Source organism: Symphalangus syndactylus, chromosome 14 (assembly GCF_028878055.3).
Source record: "Symphalangus syndactylus isolate Jambi chromosome 14, NHGRI_mSymSyn1-v2.1_pri, whole genome shotgun sequence".
Taxonomy (NCBI): domain Eukaryota; kingdom Metazoa; phylum Chordata; class Mammalia; order Primates; family Hylobatidae; genus Symphalangus; species Symphalangus syndactylus.
The window spans coordinates 15,389,343-15,398,236 of NC_072436.2; the positions used below are offsets into that span (position 1 = coordinate 15,389,343).

An 8,894-nucleotide genomic window follows, 5' to 3' on the forward strand; every position below is an offset into this window, starting at 1 on the left:
ACCCAGCTGTGTGTGCGCCCTGGGGAGGCAGAGGGTGAGGGGGACTCTCTGCTCCCAGGGTCGGTGCTTGCGGGGATCTCCCAGGAGCAGGATGAGGCAGGGCTCCTCCCTCCTCCAGTACAGGTTGGGAGGCCTCAGGGGGCTCCACCTGCCAGGAATGCCCATGGGCCCAGGAGGCACAGGGTGGGGTTCCCTGAAATCTCTGGAAGCTGGGGCTGGGGGAAACAGGCTGTTCCAGGGAGGGGCCCTGGTGTTGCGGCCACACACGGGCTGGGAGGGATCCAGCCTGTGCCTGGACACTCAGCCTGAGTGTTGGGGACCAGGGCCTGTGCAGGTCACGTGGCCTCCACGGTGTCAGCTCCAAGGGACACTGCTCAGCCTCCTCTTAGTCAACCCGGGGACGACTCCTTCCTGGTGGGACCTCCCTTCTTGAGGCTTCCAGGAGGCGCTCCTGTGTCTCTGGTCTCTGCTTCCCGGCCCCTCCTCCCTCCTGAAGCTCCATCCTGTCCCCAGTGTCCCTGAGATGACCTCATCCACGCCAGTTTCCCACTCCGTGCTCTACGGCAGACTCCGGACTCCACATCTCCAAGCTGAGTAGGCGTCCCTCACATGCTCCTGCTCGAACTGGCCGCCTGATGACCTCCTTGAGCCCAGCAGATGGCCACGCAGAGCCCTGAGTTGCCGTGGAACCTGCTGGCCCTCTGGCACCCATCTTAGTGGGGGGCCCCCCCACCCCAGGAGCACAGGCCTGTGGCTGTGTTCCTGTGTGGCTCTGCACCCACACCCACATGAACACTCACAACAGATCCTGGGCATCTTCAAAATTCAGGCAATGTCCAGCTCGGGCCTTCCCAGCCACTCGGCTCCCTCCCCAACCCAGCACCGTCACCTCCTCCCTGGCCCTGCCTCCCCTCCACTGGGACCTCCTCTGGTTCCCTCCCTGCAAGCAGCCAAGGCTCCAAGCCCTCCATGGGCCCCCCCAAGGCACAGTCCCAGAGCCAAAGTCTTCCCCTTGGCCTTCCAGGACCTCTGGAATCCAGCCACCGGCTCAAACCCTCTGACCCCATCTCTCCTCCCCTCCCCATTTCCTGCCCCCACTGAAGGCCCAGTGGCCTCCTTTCCTTCCTGGAAGCCCCAGGGCCTTTGTGCCTGTCAGTCTCCCAGTCAGAAATGCCCCCCGGTCAGGGCGCGGTGGCTCACACCTGTAATCCCAGCACTTTGGGAGGCTGAAGCAGGTGGATCACGAGGTCAGGAGATCGAGACCATCCTGGCTAACACAGTGAAACCCTGTCTCTACTTAAAATGCAAAAATTAGCCGGGCGTGGTGGCAGGCGCCTGTAATCCCAGCTACTCGGGAGGCTGAGGCAGGAGAATTGCTTGAACCTAGGAGGCGGAGGTTGCAGTGAGCCAAGATTGCGCCACTGCACTCCAGCCTGGGTGACAGAGAGAGACTCTGTCTCAAAAAAAAAAAAAAAAGAAAAGAAAAAGAAATGCCCCCCAGCTGTATGCCTCCTCCTCACCCACAGTACTCTACTCCAAGGTCACCTTGGCTGCCCCGTTGAACACTGCAGCCCCTCGAGCCGCTATGCACACCCTCAACAACGTAGGCGCCAGCGCTTGGCTCCATGTTGTGTCCCAGCTCCTGTGCACCAACGCTGGCCCTGTGTGCCCATGTGGTGACTGAACCAAGCGGCCAGCTGACCCATGGGGTGCCCCTTCCCTGAGAGCTGCTTCCTTCCTCCTCCACAGGGTACTTGGAGACTGGCCCCGGGCTGGGCCCCTGTCTGGAGCGCTGAGGCCTGCCTGTCGGCCTGGGATGGCTGCAGAGGCTGCTGTCAAGGCAGTTGTGCTCTGTGGCCAGGACAAGCAAGCCGACCTAGGGGTCCAAGAAACCAAGATGAGCTCTCCGGCCCCACAGCCCAGCCCTGAGCCTCTCTGCTGAAGCCAGCCCGTGCGCTGACAGCGGTATGGGGCCTGGATTATTGGCGCAGGAATAAGCAAAGAGACCCTGGACCCGAGGGTGGGTCCAGAAAGCGGCCCCTCCCCTACGCCGATTGATAACAAAGGCGCCTGCAGAGCGGGGGCAGAGGTGGCCTTTCCCTGCCACGTGTCCAGTATCAGTTGGACATTGACAGAAGAAAGTGACCCCATCCCCACAATTAATTTAAAATGAGTCACAGAGCAGGCTGGGCATGGTGGCTCACACCTGTAATCCCAGCACTTTGGGAGGCTGAGGCGGGCGGATCACTTCAGGCCAGGAGTTCAAGACCAGCCTGGCCAACATGGTGAAACCCTGTCTCTACTAAAAAAACAAAACTTAGCCGGGTGTGGTGGCACACTCCTGTAATCCCAGCTACTCGGGAGGGTGAAGCACAAGAATTGTTTGAACCCGGGAGACAGAGGTTGCAGTGAGCTGAAATTGCACCACCGCACTCCAGCCTGGGTGACAGAGAGAGACTCTGTCTCAAAAAATAATACTAATAAAGGAAATAAAATAAGTCACAGAACAAAATGTGAAAAATAAGCCCCAAAGTTTCTAGAATAAAACATAGCAAAATCTCTTCAAGACACTGTTGTCAGGCCAGGCACAGTGGCTCACACCTGTAATCCAGCACTTTGGGAGGCCGAGGTGGGAGGATCACCTGAGGTCAGGAGTTCGAGACCAGCCTGGCCAACATGGTGAAACCCTGTCTCTACTAAAAATATAAAAATTAGCTGGGTATGGTGGCGGGCGCCTGTAATCCCAGCTACTTGGGAGGCTGAGGCAGGAGACTCACCTGAACCCAGGAGGCGGAGGTTGCAGTGAGCTGAGATCACACCACTGCACTCCAGCCTGGGTGACAAAGTGAGACTCCGTCTCAAAAGAAAGAGAAGACACGGTGGTCAGCAAAGATTTCTAACACAGAACACAAAGGGACTCGCCATAAAAGACTGGGCTTCCTTAAAATCAACAACTTTGAGACACCATCAAGAGAGTAAAAAGGTAAGTTGCAGACGAATGTACTGTTCACCTCGGTGTGTCTTAATAGATTCTGGACCAAGGTCTTCTGCCCAGAATATATCAAGAACTCCTACAAATTGACAAGAAAAAGATAAACAAACCAATTTTTAAAATGGGCAGTACATTTGAACAGGTACTTCACAGACCTGAAGCACACTGAAAGGGCTAAATGCAGTGAAAAACTGGTCAGCCTCATTAGTCACCAGGGAAATAAGCATTTAAACCATAATGAGATACCACTTCATACCTTCACAAAGGCTAAAATTACAGACTGACTATTCTTTTTTTTTTTTTTTTCTTTTTTTGGAGACAGAGTCTCGCTCTGTTGCCCAGGCTGGAGTGCAGTGGTGCGATCTCGGCTCGCTGCAAACTCTGCCTCCTGGGTTCAAACGATTCTCCTGCCTCAGCCCCCAAGTAGCTGGAATTATAGGCATGCATCACCACGCCAGGTTAATTTTTGCATTTTTAGTAGAGATGAGGTTTTACCATGTTGGCCAGGCTGGTCTTGAACTCTTTTTTTTTTTTGAGACGGAGTCTCGCTCTGTCGCCCAGGCTGGAGTGCAGTGGCGCGATCTCGGCTCACTGCAAGCTCCGCCTCCCGGGTTCACGCCATTCTCCTGCCTCAGCCTCCCGAGTAGCTGGGACTACAGGCACCCGCCACCACGCCCGGCTAACTTTTTGTATTTTTAGTAGAGACGGGGTTTCACCCTGTTGGCCAGGATGGTCTCGATCTCCTGACCTTGTGATCCGCCCACCTCGGCCTCCCAAAGTGCTGGGATTACAGGCATGAGCCACTGCGCCCGGCCCTTGTGCATTTCTTTAGGGATGCCGTAACAAAGTTCCCCAATCAACACCGGTGCAACACCAGGGCATTCCCTCACAGTCTGTAAAGCCAAGGCCTGGAATCAAGGCGTGGGCAGGATCTGCTCCTTCTGAAAGCTCTGAGGGAAAATCCTTCCAGCACCTCTCCCCAGCTTCTGGGGACTGCAGCAACGCCCCCCGAGTATCTGTGTCTAGTCTCCCTCCGCCTCGCTCTTCTAAGGGCACCTGTCATTGGATTTAGGACCCACCCAACTCCAAGATAATCTTTGTAAATGTCATTAATTAATTTGTAAATGTCACCTGAGATCAAGAGTTCAAGACCAGCCTGGCCAACGTGGTAAAACCTCGTCTCTACTAAAAATGCAAAAATTAGCCTGGCGTGGTGGTGCATGCCTGTAATTCCAGCTACTTGGGAGCCTGAGGCAGGAGAATCGTTTGAACCCAGGAGGCAGAGTTTGCAGCGAGCTGAGATCGCACCACTGCACACCAGCCTGGGCAACAGAGCGAGACTCTGTCTCTAAAAAAAGAAAAAATAAATAAAGAATAGTCAGTCTGTAATTAAATGTCATTAATTAATGACATTTACAAAGATTATTTTTCCAAAGAAGTTCCCTTTCATAGGATCTGGGTGGACACATCTTTTGGGTGCCACCATTCAACAAGCCCCGAACCAGAAATAACCCAAACGTCCATCAGTGGGAGGCTGGGTCAGCTTGCCGTGGTTTATTCCTACAATGGAATATAATTCAGCAACAAAGAGGAGCCACTGATGCGTGTGGCAACCCGGATGAATCTCCCAGGCATGATGCTGAACTCAAGCAGCAAGATAGGACCGAGGCCTGAGGAAGGTGAAGCTACCAAGTGGGCCTTAGCAGCAGACCCTGGTCAGGGCTTGGAGTGCCGGTTGAAGACCCTAGGGCTGCACGAGAATCTCACGGGTGAGAACATGTCGAGCTTGCAGCCCAAAGACGGGAGCATTTATTATTTATTTATTTTTGAGATGGAGTCTTGCTCTGTCACCCAGGCTGGAGTGCAGTGGCACAATCTCGGCTCACTACAACCTCCGCCTCCTGGGTTCAAACAATTCTCCTGCCTCAGCCTCCTGAGTAGCTGGGATTACAGGCATGTGCCACCATGGCCAGCTAATTTTTTTCACCATATTGCCCAGGCTGGTCTTGAACTCCTGACCTCGTGATCTGCCCACTTTGGCCTCCCAAAGTACTGGATTACCGGCGTGAGCCACTGCACCAGGCCGATGGGAGCATTTTACCGCCTGGATGTTGTACCTTGACTGAAAAGGGAACCCCAACCAAGCCTTGAAGCTGGGGTGGGTGCAATTTGAGTTTGGGGAGGGTGGTGAGCAGGTGCTGGTGGGGCTGGGGGAGTGGGTGGGGCTGGGGGATTCCGGGGGCGCTGGGGGAGTCAGGGGCTCTGCCGTTTGCAGCTTGGCCTCAGGCACTCACTCCACATCTCTAAGCATCAGTTTCTCCATCTGTCAAATGGGCGACTGAGCCCCACCTCAGACACTGCAGAGAGTGCCAAGCCAGGCAACTTCTCGGGGGCTTAACGAGCATTCATCTTAGTCCATCTGCCCCGTGGGGAGAGCCCACTCCACGGGGAGGCAGCTGGGCCGGCCTCGAGGCAGGAGACTGGAAGCAGCACTTGCAGGTGTGTGCGTGAGCAGGCCAGTGTGTGCTGATGCACGTGTGTGTTCACATGAGCACATGCATAAATATCTCAAGTGAAATTAACATCGGGAAGAGTCCAACAGAAATGAAATGACACACGTGGGCTGGCTCAGTATTTTTTTTTTTTCAGATGGAGTTTCGTTCTTGGTGCCCAGGCTGGAGTGCAATGGTGTGGTCTCGCCAGCCTCTGCCTCCCTGGTTCAAGCGATTCTCCGGCCTTGGCCACCCAAGTAGCTGGGATTACAGGTGCCCGCCACCACATCCAGCTAATTTTTTGTATTTTTAGTAGAGATGGAGTTTCTTCATGTTGGTCAGGCTGGTCTCAAACTCCTGACCTCAGGTGATCCACCCGCCTCGGCCTCCCAAAGTAGTGGGATTACAGGCGTGAGCCACCACGCCAGGCCCCGGTCTTTTTTTTTTTTTTTTTAAGAGAGAGTTTGTTCTGTCACCCAGGCTGGAGTGTAGGTGGCACAATCTCGGCTCACTGCAGCCTCCACTTCCCGGGTTCAAGCAATTCTCCCACCTCAGCCTCCTGAGTAGCTGGGATTACAGGCGCCCACCACCATGCCTGACTAATTTTTGTATTTTGGGGTTTCACCATGTTGGCCAGGCTGATCTCGAACTCCTGATCTCAGGTGATCCACCTGCCTCGGCCTCCCAAAGTACTGGGATTACAAGTGTGAGCCACCATGCCCGGCCAAGACTCTCTTTGATGTCAGAAAAAATACTGAATGCCAGAATCTGGGCTCATGGTGTGTGGGCGGCTACACATCAGGGTTCAGCATGTATGCTGAGGGGTCTGCCTCGGCCCCTCCATTCCTGGGCCCAAGCAGATGGGGTAGCAGGTGGGGAGGGTCTCAGTTGCCTGTGTGGGCTTTCTGGCCCACCTCACTCTCCCCTCCACCCAGGATGCGGTGTTCTGCTGGGTCAGGGAGTCTCAGGGCTCCCAGGCAGTCTGAATGCTGGAACTTGGGCACCACTGCACTGGGTCCCCTCCCCAGGGCGCAGCAGGCCCTACATCATAGGGCACGTCCACCCTACCTCCCCCTCAACCCCACTCAGGCCAGGCCCTGCCTAGGCCCCTTGGGGCTGCAGTTTCTCAGGGAACAGCACTGCCCAGAGCACCTCCCCTATGGCAGCCACTGCCCGCCCCGCCCTAGGCATCCCTCCCAGCGGCCCCGCAGGGGCATGAGGGTGGCAGCATGGCGGCAGGCTCCCTGTGCAGTGTGCTTCCTGCCAGGGAATTCGTAGGCCTCCTGCTGGCGTCACACATCCCTGACCCTCCCTGAGGGTCCTCCCAGGTTTCCCAGGCCTGGGGCAGGGGGCAGAGCAGCAGGAGACAGGAGCGGTGATCCACCAGGCAAGGGGCTGGGCTGACGAAGGCATCCTCTGGGATCCCTGGCCAGGCTGGGGCCAGGAATGGGAGAGGCTCGGGGGGATGCTGGGGCAGAGCCCGGGAGCTGGAGGGGAAGCAGGCGGGGAGAGAGCAGAGCCCCGCTGAAGGGAGCCACAGTGAGCCCTGGGCACAGGTGGGACAGTCCTCGAGTCCTCCTTGGCCAGGAGACTCCCAGGAGGGATGGCAAGAAGGCAGGGGTGGGCTGCCAGCAGCCTGCGGAGCCCACCCACATCTGCCAGGCACCACCTGTATGACAGGCCAGCTCTCAGCGTGGTTGAGGTCCCAGGTCTCTCCAGCGCCCAGCAATGCCCAGGTCCCAGACAGGACAGGTTCCTGCCTCCCTCTTACCATCAGGACCTGCTGGGCATCTGAGCTGCCTGGGGTGTCACAGGTGAGCCAGCAGTGGCAGGTGGGAGGTGACATGTCATGGGTGAATCAGCAGTGGTGGGTGGAGGTGTTGAGCCAGTCCTGGGCGGCGTATGGCTGGATGGGAGGTGTCCCAGGCCACACTTCGAAAAGGACAAATGGACTGGGTCGCTGCCCTGGAGCTCATAACATGCACCTGGCTGTGTCCCCCTGCTCCCCACCCCTCTGTTCCCCTCTGCCTCCCCTCACATCCTCCCCACTCTCCCACATCCCCCCAGCTCCCCCCCGCTCTCCCCACCCCGTCCCGGCCGCCCCCCTCCTCCCGCTCCACCCCACCCCCCCCGCTCCCCTCCACTCCCCCATCCCCCCCGCTCTCCCCCCACTCCGTACCCCCACTCCCACTACTCCTCACTCCCACTCCCCACCCCCCACGCCCCAGGCAAGCCTCAGGGGTGGTGGCTGTGATGCAGGAGCAGAGCCAGAACAGCTGGCGGAGACCAAACCTGGTCATCCTTCACAGGCTGTGTGGCCATGGGCAAGTCACTCTACCTCTCTGGGTCCCGGTCTCCACATTTTCAGAGTAGGGGCAGTTTCTCTGTGCCCTGAAAGTGGCTGGGAGTCTAGGCCAGGTGACAGCTCAGGGCAAGTTCTCAAGGGCCCAGAAGCATCTGGGGTGCAGGGGAGGCTCCAGGATCCCCAGTTTCCTACCTTTAAATGAGGTGACTCGAGACCCTCTGAGATGAAGGGACCCTAGACGTTGATCATTTTGACCTCCCATCTCTAGGAGCACGTCCAGAGTCTGCCGTTCCTTCCAGAAAGGAAAAAGGAGAACTCACACCAAGGTCTCCCTTGTTTAGCTAGGGGGGTGGGAGTCGGGTCGGAGGGCAGCCAGGAAACATGAGCACGTTCGTCATGGAGGGCAGGGGCTGCACGGGTGGCCGGGCAGGGTGAGCCCATGGTCAGCACCAGCGGCGAGCTGTCATCTCCCTGTGCCTCAGTTCCCTTCTCTGTAAAACAGAATTCTGCATCCCCCCCACCCCATGCCGAGGTGCTGGGCAAACCTGCGAAGGTGCTGGTGCCCGGCCACCCTCAGTCAAGGTGGCAAGAACCCCTCGGTGAGTGGACGTGGCCCCGCAGGGATGTAGGGGATGAGGCAGAACCCAGGGCCCCCCGAGTTCCAGGTCCACGCTCCCCTGCACGCGGGCCCACCGCCGCCCTTTCCAGAGAGAAAAAGAAATTTCTGTCTAAAGCCAGTCAGAACGCCCCCAGACTCCACACTGGTGATATCCGAATCCCCCCGGACACCAATGTGGCCTCAGTCCTTCCTCCCAGCCGGTTCGCTCAGCCCTTGCTCCCTGCCGGCCCCCAGGTCCTGGTCCTTCTGCCACAGGCTAGCAGGCGCCCCACAGCCCGATGGCGGCTCAGACGGAGACTGGGGTACTGGATCTCCTGGGGGTAACATCACAGCCACACCCTCCGCTGGGCTGGGGACAGCTGCCCACGGGCTGGGCCAGGCCAGTGCTGGGATTATGTCTGGTGCCACCCAACAAAGGACCACAAATGGGGCAGCTGCAAACAACAGAAGTTTATTCTGTCCCGGTCCTGGTGGCCAGAACCAAAA

General features: G+C 57.4%; 1 pseudogene; it reads right to left on the minus strand.

Annotated features, from left to right (window-relative positions):
* Window positions 1–4,375: 4,375 nt before the first annotated feature.
* Window positions 4,376–7,491, minus strand: LOC129461947 (uncharacterized; annotated as a pseudogene).
* Window positions 7,492–8,894: the final 1,403 nt, after the last annotated feature.